Genomic DNA, 14,082 nt, shown 5'->3' with positions numbered 1-14,082 from the left:
TGCCATTGCCCAGTCTGTTTTAATATATGAAGAAAATTGTATATTCTGATCGAACTACTAAACTTCGTCATCGATAATGGATCCAGCACTCAGTTTTGCGGACACATTTATACGGTAGGACAGCTCAAAAAAAGAAACTCCATATTATAATCTGTAATGCAGAAACGCTGATGTGGGAAATCTCAAGTACAGTAAATTAGTTTATTCTGGAATATATATAATATAAGGTGGGGAACAGGGAGCCAAATGTGCCATCCCAAGCCCCAGTCTACTTAGCTAAGGCACTAAATCGACCATGTATATATACATAACAACATACACAATTTAATAATGCGCACTACGAAATCTTTCAGGGTTGAAAATAACTATGCCTCTATGGCAGATGGCAGTCTGTTTGAAGTCAGTAGGAAACCAATACATCAATAAACGAGCGAACTTTGGGTTATTGAAGGCCTAGGTTTAGGAACTCAGAATATATTACTAAAGTACATACTATGTGTAGCAAGAATGAGCACCAGTAAATTAAGTGTGGGAAGAAGAAAATAACGATTTAACATGACATTTAGCACTTTATGAAGAATCAAGATATCAGCATCCCCCGCAAGTACTGTATCTTGCCTTTCCTACTGTATCAGTGCTCTCGAGACAGGTTCATAACTTGATTTATGTAGCTCAGAAATTAAATGTATCGAACAATGGCTCTAGCTCAGAAATATAAGTGGCACAGGCTTTCCTGGAAGTATAATTTACTTCCGTTGTGTGGGATTGAAATTGATAAAATACAAGTTTGCAGTAATATATATTTCTTGCGTTCGATTAGCTGCACGAAGAAAAGCCACAAGAAAAGTGGACGTCCAAAAGTTTCATTTCAGTTAATTTGATGTAAGACAGATATCATTTAAGTGAATAATACTAAAACTAACAAACACAATAACGTTCACAAATATTGATATTGCAAATAATATTTAATCAACTATAATTTGGATACAGGTTTTTTGAGACTATACGTTGACATTCTTTTTCAGGTTTAACCATAGAATCCACCAAGTCCATAACCGCCGATACCTCCGTATCCAATACGTCCAAGTCCGTATCCACCAATACCTCCGTATCCAATACCTCCAAGTCCGTATCCTCCATAGCCTAGACCATATCCTCCATATCCTAATCCAATGCCTCCTAGACCAAGACCAATAGCTCTCTTGTCTCTAGCAGATTCTTCAGCAAAAGAAACAGCTACGAGGGCGAAGAGAGCGAGAAGAGCCTAAAATAATAATTTAAAAAATATTTATATTCCTATTGTTTTTGTAAGAGAAAAATTTTAGTTATCATATTTTTTAACAGGAGAGAGTTTTATTATTATTATTATTATTGAAATGAGAAATCGTATAGTAGAGTATAATATTGCAGTGGATAAACATACTAGTAACGTAAAAACAGTGCGTTTTAGTAAGAAACTGAAATTTCACGTTGTGAATTCCAATTGTCAGAATACAGAAATTACCTTTCTGCTTATCGATAATGAAGTGAAACAGTTTTATTTCCATTTAAATATTAATGTAAGAGGTCGTCTTCCAATTCTCAGCACAAAAATATAAGTATTGTTAAATTTTCCAATATTAGTTAGATCTAAGCTCTTGATGATTTTTTTTCAAAAGTACTCCACGATATTTTCATCTCTTTTGAGGCTCTATTCACAGAGTAAATGTAAGTACAGTTTCCAGTCTATTTCGCAGTTACTTTTAATATGAATAGAAGTTTTATATGTATTATTAGCTCTCGGAGTAATCATACGGGAGCTTATAGTTTCATTCCAGGTGCATGTGTATGCATATGTGTCTGGTACTTTATTTCTCAGCAACTAGTGACTGGATCTAAACCAAATTTGGCGGTCAAGTAGCTCATCGTCCAAGGAATATAAATCGCTACACTTGGTAGCCGAGCTCTCCTAAGGACAGGCTCGGCTTGGTAACAGAAGCTGTGTTCCGCATCTTTGCGCGCCGGAAACTTCTGGCTTCGGTTTATCTCGGCTCGTTTTCTGTTGTTAGCAGAGGTAATTTTATAACAGTAAGTTAATTTCATGAAAGCTTCTGCGCAAGAAGCAGACTAATAATCATATACAATATTCATTAAATTAATATCTGGTAGCACGGTAATTATAAATGTTTGCCTTCCTAAGAGATATTAACCACTGACGTCGAGGTAATAGAAAACTTGCGCAAAATTGATTATATCCATTTAAAAATCTGTATGTTTTCTTAAGCAGCTCATTTTTAAAAAGAAAAATACGGAGGCAAGTTCTACAGCAGAAAATTAGAGTAATATATCAATTATGAAATAGATCGTTCGAAATAAATAAGTAAAACAATGGTCCCTACACCGTAATCATATAAGTATCTCTGTTTTCTTTCAAGTCTGTAACAAAATATATCAGAATCGCTTCCAAGTTAGGAAAGAAGTTAGGTGTAAGGTCCATCATAGTACAAATGGGAACATCAGAAGGTTAGATGTCTTTGTGATGGGTAGTAACGTTTTTTCACGAAGTTGTTTACACCAATAATGCACCTTACTTTACCCTACATGAAGTAAATAGCAAATTTTCACATATTCTGTATAACTATGTTTACAGAACAGAATATGTTTAACTCATAGAAAATAAATTCATAGCTATTTTTGTATAATGTTCATAGTATTCATTCCAGATGCAATATTTTCTTTAATGTCATTTTTCGTGTAGAGAAAGAAAATACTGGTTCCTAAAATTACTAGATGTCTCAATCTAAACAGAAGTTCTCGCTTCTAAAACTGTTCAGAACAAGTGAACATGTTCAAATGTGCGTTAACGAATATCTAAAATATTTTTGGATTCTGCTTGCAGTCAGAAAAAAAAATCAGTACAAATGCTTCGTAATTTTGTCTTGTTTGTTAACCTAGAATTTGTTTCTCTTTTTGAATGGAAGGCATTTATAAAATATACAGTAAGGCAGCGAGTTTAACGTACTAATTGGAACGAAATTGTGTACGTCAAAGCGCAATGTTGTTGAAACACGAATTGTGTTTAAACAATATCTAAAATATATTACATTTGAACTGTGCCGTATAATATAAATGTAAAGTAGCTCATGTACTTTACATATCGTATTACTAACAGAAAACTTCCTACAACTGCGTATTAAAACTGTGAAATAAATCTCAAGCTTCAGTTGCTTTCTCTTCGAATGTTGCTTCACAATAACCAATTATCTAATTTGCTGCTGCTTCTTTTAAAAATACAGTCGAAATCCATCCATAAAATTCGATGTCTGTCGATTCGAGGTCACTTAAATCAAAAGTTTACTATATTTGATTATATACATATTTGAAATGTCCAACTAGTTTTGCTAGTTGAAAAGAATTGCTTTATAAAAGTATTCTACAATATTTTACATTGAAAGTGCTATGACTTTTTATGATTCTTTTAGCCGCATTAAAATTGATTTTGTTTGTAGAACACATTACTCCCCAACCTTTTACCTTCGTTTTTTCTTAATAGCTAGAAATATTTCTACATTTGAGGTAGTTAAAAGAAATGTGAAAAACATGAGTCGAGCTACCCTATTGAAAGTACCACCTGGTACGCATCTAGGATATTAGATGTTCTCAACTGAAATGTTCCATTATAAAACAGAAAAATAACATGATAAATTACATCGTATATATCCATTGAAACGTATACAAAAGGATTAAAGAGTAAAATCCATTGCTCATAATTACAGTATATAATAACAATCGTAAGTCTTAAAAAATAGAAGATTACTCAGTTACTCGTAAAAAATTACAAACTCTTCTATGAATTCAGCGCTGTTAGAGAATCAAATTTCCTGATGTTACTGAATGTATTAATTCAAAAATACGATATATTAATAAGATATATTTAACTTACCAAAACCTTCATGATTGTTAAGTAATTTGTTATCAATATCGATTATGATCGAATGATAATATTTGGTAACCGAGCTGTCTTTTATACTAGTGTTTGTTCTTGAAAACTGTTCTGCTTTCCAGGATGTCTTAGGAGTCGATTTCTCCAATTATAACTGCTAAGAGCAAAAAAATAATTGATACCACGTAGAAAGCAGACGGAAATTAATTTAATAATGTATTCAGTATGTAATTCATTGCCTATAAAGCTAAAAGAAACAATAATCATACTTACATACTGATGGAACACATCTTTGAACGCCTCTGTAATTTTTAAACTAATAGGTAAAAAATCGCTGATAATGCAAATATCCATAGAAATACATGTTTGATTTACTCGAAATACTACGAGATTAAGTGTTACTGACTCTAAGTAAAGTTGTATTTTGTAAATAGAATTATGCAATGGTGGCTTTAGGCATCTTATGGCTCTAAGCAATGTATGGCCTAAGGCGCCTCACCCATCCCATGAGAAGCTGTTCACTAATGAAACAGTTTCAGTATACCTTTGACAGTTTTGTTTTAGGCACAGACTGTTTTACAGTACATTTACTTTTTAGTATATGAAGTTACCGTTGCGGATTTACATACTTGGTTATTTTTTGTTGTTGTTGTTAATTATATGTTCAATATGAAAGTTCAAAACTAGTCTATATACCAACAAATCGTAAGAGGTGATCCCTAATACCAAATAAGAAAAATTAAAGTTCTTACGGACCTGTGGGGAAAAGTGCGTAGTTTCAGGGCTAGGGTCATCTAAATGCATTGAACATACATATTGCAACATGCGTTGTTTCGAATATGAGGAATCGTGGAATGTCAACCCGTAACAACATAAAGGAAGTCACATACGCTATCCAGAAAGGAATGTTTCAGCAATGTGAAATGTGTACGCAAAGGATTCCCTACAGACAGTAGCGTACCCAGGAATTTATTTCGGGGGGGGTTCAAACTAAATATGAAGCTATTTTATATTAAAATTGCTAAAATTGCCCCTAAAATTAGGCTAAATTTTTAAAAAGTCGAAATTTCGGGGGGGGTCCGGACCCCCGTGTCTCCCCCTTCCGTACGTCCCTGCCTACAGACATATAATTCACAGACAACATAATATATATCTCACCCCACAGATATCAGAAAATGAGATGGCAGAAGTTGCGAAATATATTTTTCTATCTATCAACATAATTTTTTTTAGGTCTGTTTACTAGGCATCTACTTAGGTAGAATACTAAATTATTAGCGTAGCCCGGTCCGCGCTCGTGATTTTTTTCTTGTAGCACAGCCTCCAATATTTAGAAGTTTCTAACCGACTTCTAACTGGGTTTCTGCTGAGTGTGATAGGCATAGAGGTCGTGAATGGTAGCAAGTGGAATTTTACACCATTCCTCGTGCAGGGCATCGGCCAGTTCTGTGAGAGAGGATGGAGGTGGAAATCGTCGCCGGAGTCGTGTTTCCAAGACGGACCACATACGTTCAATTATGTTGAGATCTGGGGATTGGGCGGGCCAGGGAAGGTGTTGAACTTCATCCCGATGTTCCTCAAACCACGCTGCAACTACGCCAGCTGTGTGAATCGGTGCATTATCATCCTGGAAGATGGCGTCATTGTCCGGGAACAACATCCGGGCAAAGGATGCAAGTGGTCTCCTAAAATTGCGACATAATCGTTGGCAGTGATTCGTCCGCTAAGTGTGACCACAGGACCCAATGAAAACCATGATATGGCGGCCCACAGCATCACCGACCCGCCGCCATGTTTCACAGTTGGGCGGAGACACTGCAGATCATAAGCTTCTTTGGGCGTTCTTCACACATAAACACGGCCCGTGGTTGGGAATAGGGTGAAGGATGACTCATCCGACCATATCACACGTTTCCAGTCCTCAACGGTCCAAGTTACATGCTCGCGGCGCCATTTGTAGCGTGCGAAAGCGTTATGGTCCCTGATGAGCGGTTTGGCCCGTGCAACACGACCCCGTAAGTTCATGTCATGTAATTCGCGGCGGAGTGTGATTGTCGAAACAGGGTGGGGGAGGTGCTGATTGAGTTCCTCCGTCACTTGCTCCGCAGTGGCACGACGGTTCTGCGTGAATAATGCGCTTTAATACACGGCGTGACCGGTCACTCATTATTTTCTTCCGCCCACTGTTCCGCTTCCCCGATGTGGTTTTCCCGTGTGTTGTGTAGGCCGTCATCACCTTCGACACTGTCCACGCGACACACCTAACACAGTAGCCACTGCCGTCACACTCACTCCACATAACCGCGCACCAACAATTTGCCCTCTTTGAAAATCTGAGAGGTCTCCCATTTTACACCACCTCCGTCTGCTGCAGCCACTGGACACTGCTGTTCCACTGCGTCTGACGTAGTATGGAGACCGACCTAACACACCACCACCAGCGGTCCGGCGCTGCGGGAGCCACAACACCACTGCCAACCCATACATCTGACGTGTTGCCAACTACAGGTGTTTCCATTTTTCTGATCACCATCTGTACATAGGGTGTTAATTTTATACAAAAATCACAAGTGAAATACTTGGAATGAAAGAACAGAAAAAGCTCATACGAACATCGTAAATACCACTATTGTTATTAATTTGATCTGTTGTAGCTCTAAAACCATGTACACTCATGTCCAAAATTATTGTCGCATGTCTATAAATATGTTGTAGAAATATAATTTGATAACGAATTCCCCGGAATTTCTTATAATGTTAGTATGTGTATAATCGGGAAAGACATGTATGTGGCAAATTTCATGTCAAAAGAGCAGTAATTGAGAACAATAAAACGAAAAATATAACTTTCTTGTCCATTTAGCAACATTTTGTTTTACTCACTCTAATTTTCGTATTTATTATTCTTTTCCTAGAAATTTACCATAAATACACATCTCCCGATTATACACATAGTATCAGTATTAAAAGTATCCTGCAAAATCATTATCAAATTATATTCTTACAAGAAGACAGTTATAGATATGCGACAATCATTTGGACATGAGTGTACCTATCGAAGTAGTTCGAGAGCCTTTGATACAAACTAATAAGAAGCTTAAAAATTAATATGGACTCCATATAAATGTACATGTTTTACAATCTTGCATCACGTGCACATGCATTTTATGCAACAAATGAAGAAATGGGAATGCAGTGTTCACAAGTAGACTTCCTCAACCATATTCGTTATACATGTTTTGTAGGATTCTGATAAATGGATAGCACATACTTTACTTTCTAAGGAAGTCCTTGGACAACCTTTTATAGGTTCATGGTTTTTGAACTACATAAAATCCAAAGTTACTTATCATTTTCGGGAGCTTATAACTGTGATTTTGCTGTTTCCAACATTTGTTCATAAATAATTACTAATAAGTATTAAAACAAAATTTAAATCAATTATAAAAATATATACATAGTTTTAATGTGATTTCACTGAATAGTGACTTGTGATATAGATGCACATAACAATTAAAATTCAACCCTTTCCTCTGGCTTTGTGATTAGCATATGTGCCTTTGGTGCTCGTGGGCCCGGGTTCAATCATCAGTGAGAGAATATTGAAAGAATTACAATGGTGCGGAACATACTTTATCCTATTATCCACGTTTCTTATACCCCGGGGCTGGAAAAATTAAATTTCAAGAATTATACATCAAAAATTAAAACTATTAATTAAAATTATTAATATTATTGTTCATCAAGGACTAAAGCCTGTGACAAACATCTTGGCATTTCAGCTAAACGAATAAAACGCAAGTTCTGGGGCCAAGTTGCCAAGTGGTAAAGGGGTGTGGCTATGGCTAAGCAGACAAACTACAGCGCGATCAGATGGCAGGGGATAGACGTGAATGTGTACAAAGTAAATGTGTTAATATCGCTGGCCTCTCACTTGCTAGCAGCATTTAAAGGGAACTTGGAGCGCCGCCTTCAAATGCCAAGATGTTTGTCACGCCGTTTAATTTGAAAATAGTAAGCCCAATAGTATACACCTCATACAAGGACTACTCTTGAGATTTCATGAAATCTACTTTTCGACCTCACTCATTCTTCATGTTCCTGTTTAAAAGAAAAAAAAAACAACATATTAACGTGTCCAGGTGTGATTCTACTTCTCCGCGAACTTGCACTGATTCCAGCTGTTGAGAACACTCTTTCTGCGGGAACTGACGTTGCTGGAAGAGCCAAATACTTGCCTCCAGTAGAACAGCACGTGACACTCTAGAGGTTGAAAAGTGCAGTCGTGTGTTGGACCCCCGTCACAACAATGGAACCACGTAATATTGAGCAGCGCTACGCAATCTCCTTCTGCGTAAAACTTGGTGAGACTGCCGCGGTAACGTACCGGAAGCTTCAGCAGTCCTTTGGAAATGAAGTGTTATAAATGGCACAGGCGTATCGTTGGCACAAAATGTTTGCGGAATGCAGAACAAAAATCAAAGATGAACACCGCAGTGGGCGACCCACAACAACACGAACGGAAGAGAATACAGACAGGGTGAGGAACTTGTACGAGCGGATGGACGATTAACCGTGAAAATGATTGCGAATGAACTGAACATGAATCGAGAAACAGTGCCTCTGATATTAACTGAAAATTTGGGAATGCGAAAACTGTGTGCCAAACTGATTCCGAAAAATCTCACACAGCAACAAAAAGATGACCCGAGGACTGTGGCGGCTGATTTGTTGCACCAAATGGAATCTAACCCGGATTTACTAAAATTATCACTAGTGATAAAAGTTGGTGTTTTCAATATGACCCCGAAACGAAACGTCAAACTGCGCAATGGTGTTGGAAAGATTCGCCACGACCAAAGAAAGCCCGCATGTCGAAGTTCAAGGTGAAATGCATGCTTGTGTGCTTTTTTGACTTGAGGGAAATTGTCCATAAAGAGTGGGTACCTCCCGGGTAGACAGTAAATCAACATTTCCACACAGAAATTCTCGAAAGACTTAAAAAAAAAACGCATCCGTCGTGTTGTCGCGTTCGTCCAGAGATTGCTGACACCTGGATTCTCCATCACGAAAATGCACCAGCCCATATTGCATTGTCTGTTCGGCAGTATTTGGCATCAAAATCCATTACAGTGCTACCACACCCTGTTTATTCACCGGGCATCGCCCCGTGTGATCTTTTTCTGTTTCGAAAGATGAAAGCAGTTCTTAAAAAACACCATTTTGAAGCAGAAACAGACATTCAAACAACGGTAGCACGGGCTTTGGCAGGCATCCCAAAAGATGACTTCCAGAGATGCTACCAACAATGGAAACGCCGATGGAGCAAGTGTGTGGAGGCACAAGGGGAGTACTTTGATGGTAATCACATTGTGTTTTTTTTTTTTTTTTTTTTAATGTAAGTAAAGTTATTTTTTTTTCAACAATTCTCATTACTTTCTTGTCAGCCCTCGTAAAAGTTCGAGGCGAAATTGGAACTAGTACTCCCATATTCAATACTTTGAATGTGAGGTTTAAAAAAAGTTAGATCACATTCTAACATGAAGGAGAAAAAAGGATTACAAACAATCCATTCAGGACTGTAAGTGGGGGCATTTGAGGGACAATAGAACAAAATGTTATATTTTTTTCATAAAATATTTAACATGCAAAAATTATGAATGATAGTTCATGTTCCTTCAGTATTTGTTCTCATTAGCCTCTTAATAAAATCTACATTTTTGCTGCATTTGTATCCTGAGTTTTAGATCAATTTTGTTCAGTCATTATAACTTCAAAAGGCATGATAACGTTATAAACAGGCCCATATCCAGAGGGGTCTAGGGCCCCCCTAAATTTTGACTGCCCCCCCTAAAATTTTTACGATAGACTGACAAATGAAGTATACTATAGTAATAAACTATTATATGGTTGCATCGGTCCCCCCCTAACTTCAGCCGGGCCCCCCGTACATTTTGGGGCTGGCTACAGGCCTGGTTATAAATGGAAACAAATGTAGTTTAACAGTACAGGAAGAACATGAATTCTCTCAGTGATGCACTCCACTACTAAGAGACCTACGAAGTTGTTGGATTTTTTTTCTACCTAAATATTGAATGCGATTCACTGCAAGTAAATGAAGTCTACAATGTCTTCAAAGCACGCGTGATTTTCAAAGGGTAAAGTTATCAATAATGAAAGAGGTCTGTAAGTTTTAATATTTTAGAAGATGATTTAGCTTTACGTACCCCAGGTAGAAGTCGAGGTCATTCTTTTCAATTTAATCTTATTTATAAACAGTAAATATCTCAGTGCATCACACGAATTCCTATAGTAAACAGTCAAGCTAATAACTATCTACTTCCATTATCGTTTATTGTTAACAGATGTCGGTAGCATGAGGCAGTTTGCCGATTTAGAACTTTTGTAACGATTTAACTGCAACTCAAGAACTGTATTATTTCAATTTAATTTCAAAATAAGGCGACAGCAAGTAATGTAATCATATTTACACTTATGCATTAACAACTGTGTATTTCTACAGTGATATATTGTGATGATTTAATTGTAACTTAAGCTGTATTTAATGAATTTGAATATTTCAAAATAGATAGTGATGACACTGAACATGAACGTACTTTGCTATTTACTTTTAGACAAGGGCTGTAACCATATTTGCGTAGATTTGAGCATTAATATTTGTATAACCGCATGTTGGTTGGTAGGTAAACTCAAGAGATAACCAAATAAGAACTGAATTTATTATATACAGTATTTGAAACTTTAATGAAGCTCAATTTTAGCCGAATGCTTGCCCACAACAACGCTTACGTGCGGTTTTCCACGACTCGATTTCGGTGTCGTTTCCCACAGTATTGTTTTTCCTGATTTATCTTATATCACAATCGTAAAGATTTACATAAATCGACTCGTAAGTTTAGGGTTGCCAGGGTGAAGATATAACAATGAAAACCCCATTATGTTTATTAACAGAATACATGCAAATGGTCTCAAGTACGTTATTAGATTATTGAGCTATCGGCTATAAATGCCAATTAAATTGAAGCTCTTGAGATAATCATTACTTTTGTTAGAAACCTGCCAAAAGCGTTTCAAATCTCATATGACGTTCAACTTGTGTGCGTTTGAATGTGCATCCAATGTTGAAAAATGTAATGAAATCTTTCAATTTAACGTCCATGATTATGTCCCTTAGGCTAAGGAATATGATGATTAAAGCAAGTGAATGGTAATGAAAGAATTGGTGGAATGAGAAAGTGGGAGGAAGCAGGAGTACCTCGAGAAAATCCACGGACACTATGTTGTCCACCATAAACTTGGTCGAAGATCGAACCAGGGATCCCGCCAGAGGTAAGCGTTCTACCCCTGCACCCAACATTAAATCTAAGCATATCACTAGGGCAATCTGTAAGAGAGAGAGAGAGAGTGGCAATCCCGGTATGTGTCGGGGACCCAGACTTTCGGGAGGGGGCATGATAAAAATTCTATCTTCTTTTAATTTTTCATTACTTTCCTAGAGGTTAAATTAAACGAAACTAAATATATGGTTTTAAGAATCTTTTAAAAACCTTTGGTGATAAGAATGAAGGTTAGTCCGTTGACAATACAATAATTTAGTGACCTGTATTATTATTTGGCTATTTTATATAGTTATTACAAATATTATTAAAATACAAAACACTGGTGGGGAATTTCTTCTTTCCATAGCCTTTCTGAAATAAGGCGAATTATACATTGAGGCAATGAAGCCTATAGCCATCCCATGAAGCCAGACAACCCATCAGAAGTAACTAAAACTGCAAAATATATAAAGCTAAATAGGCAATGCAGGTTGTGCATTGGCTATCAGAAGTAAAGATACAGGGGCGTACCCATGTGGAGGATCCACCGGGTCCGGACTCTCCCAAACTTCGTAACTCAACATACATTTGTACACTTTTATAAAACAAAAATATAATTTTCTGACAGAAAAATGATAGATGTAGGAGAAACATTTGATCTTACATTTCATCTATACTCCTTTTTTGCTTATAAGAGAATCTACTTCGTTTGTTTTTTTCTGAGAATATAGGTGGCAGTACTTAACAATCGCATATAGATTTTTTGGGTGTAGAACAACACCAGTTCAATACTACATAGACCCCCCACACTTTGTCTTGTAATATTGGATCTCCCAAACTTTGAACCCCTTCCCAACAAAAACTTCTGGTTGCGCGCCTGTTAAGACGCATGACATTTCTCCAACTTTGAACAGTTACAGACATCTATTTTCACTTGTGAAAACTTGGAGTTGTGAAGATGGATTTTTAAACTGCAGCAAATAGTACATTACACTTTACGTTTCCAAATGCAGTAATTTCAGGCTACAACTACCATTTCAACCAGAACATCTTGTTACCTTATACATCGTATAATGTAACATGGCCCGGAAGTTTTGGGCAACCAGTGTATATATGAATTTAATATTTATTAAAATTTTATTTTTAATATGTAATTAATCAATGCCTTGATTTGAAGTAGACCGCAAAATTTGCGTTAAGTTCCTTGAACTAATGATTTTAGTATATTTAGAGGGAAATATATGGTAATATATTTACATTGAACAATTATTTGTATATTTAGCTAAAATATAATATTATTTTGTGGAATAAGGTAATTTCTGGTCGTTTTTAGTCTTTTCCAATCAATTTTCATTCATATCTTGGCTTAGGGAATCTTCAAAAGAATTCAAAAATTTTATTTCAAAAAATCTTCTTTAAAATTTTATATTTGCAAAGTCAGCCATAGTAGCTTCTTGAAGCATCTCTTTGTTTAACCTAAATTATCTGTGATTGGATCTTCCGCAATCACAGGTGTGGTTGAGATTTTTCGGCTTCTTTGATCTTGATAGATACACCTATCATCGTATAGTTACGTCACAATGAACCTCCAATTAGGGATCTTCTTCCCATTGTCATTGTCTTTACCGGAAGCAGTGTTAAGTTATGGACGTACGATAATCTCCGTCCATAAAAAAAAAAAAAAAAAAACTGAAAGAGAAGTAGTTAAAGGTTTCGACACAAAATAATTGATACCTGTGATATCTGTGGACATAATATGGAAGGCAGTGAGTAGGTTGCTGTGCTCAACGGACATAGGATTTTCTGCAGTGAGAGCAAATCTTTCACGTCAGACCGAAAGTGGTTTGGGGGAAAAGCCATCTTCACTGTCGACTCATGGATGTCAGATCCGATGATTTTATTTTTTTTGTGCACTGAGGTAGGCTCTCCATCCTCGAGAGCTGGTGTAAAATAACAACAACCATCAGACGTGGGAGAGAAGTATTCTATATTTTTCCCATGGAATCCAAGTAAGTTATAGAAGATAGCATCAAAATTTTCTGTTGTTTTGGCCACGTGAGAACCTCTAAATTCTAACCTCTTCCGGATTGGAAAAATGTGTTATGTTATTGGTGTTGTGATGCCTTATAAAATGTGCTAAACACTGCGTAGTTTTCCCTAAGTTATACAGTATGCAAACTTAGTAATGTGACATAAATCAGTCGTTCAATGGGGGGAAAATTGTTCTTTGGAGTTTCAGTGTGGACGTTTGTTACCAACAGTCCATGAAATGTGTATACTTTCGAGTACATACATTTCACCCCAAAATTATATTTTGAATATGTAATCTCATATATATATTTTTTTTATTTATTATTTTTTCCGTACTGCTATATTACAAAATTAATCCATTCTTTGGTTTGTGCTTACCTTCACTGTAGTTTGAATACGATGAGACAAAATGTATACAAAGTTTCGGCTCACATTGATAACAAGGGTGCTTGGATAACTATTGGTAATGGGAGATACTCGTCAGTGACAACACGTTCGTTATGTATTTTAAATTCCTTTCACCTGAGACCGGAAATTCGAATATTAAGCACATAATTTAAGACTTTTTTTTTTCCAATTCAAAATTAAAGCTGAATGGTCGACGTCCCATACGTCCTCGGTAGAATGGCAGAGTGTGTGCTATATTATTAATCCGTTGAATAAAGTGATTTTTATATGTTTTAGGTTAAGTTAGTTAGATAGTTAGGCTAGGGACTAGGTTAAGTGTACTTTCTTTTCATGTAGATTTATTTAGTGTATGTATTGTCTCAAAGAAAATGTTTTGTTGTG

The 14,082-nt window shown here is 36.4% G+C and overlaps 1 long non-coding RNA gene across 2 annotated transcripts in view; it reads right to left on the bottom strand.

Annotated features, from left to right (window-relative positions):
* Positions 1-946: 946 nt before the first annotated feature.
* Positions 947-14,082, bottom strand: part of LOC145694076 (uncharacterized) — a 57,225-nt gene continuing 44,089 nt past the window's right edge. Inside the window, exons 1-2 of one of the 2 annotated variants that reach the window (XR_014132909.1) lie at positions 3,923-4,001; positions 947-1,264 (exon numbers count right to left, since the gene is read on the bottom strand). This is a non-coding gene — a long non-coding RNA (uncharacterized LOC145694076). Of the gene's footprint in view, positions 1,265-3,922; positions 4,002-14,082 lie in introns of those variants that run through there. The other variant, XR_014132910.1, reaches the window with a different exon arrangement.

This window comes from Thermobia domestica, chromosome 9 (assembly GCF_964235325.1).
Source record: "Thermobia domestica chromosome 9, izTheDome1.hap1.1, whole genome shotgun sequence".
Classification (NCBI taxonomy): Eukaryota; Metazoa; Arthropoda; class Insecta; order Zygentoma; family Lepismatidae; genus Thermobia; species Thermobia domestica.
The sequence above is the reverse complement of the archived record's forward strand: the minus strand, read 5'-3'. Positions and strand labels throughout refer to the sequence as shown.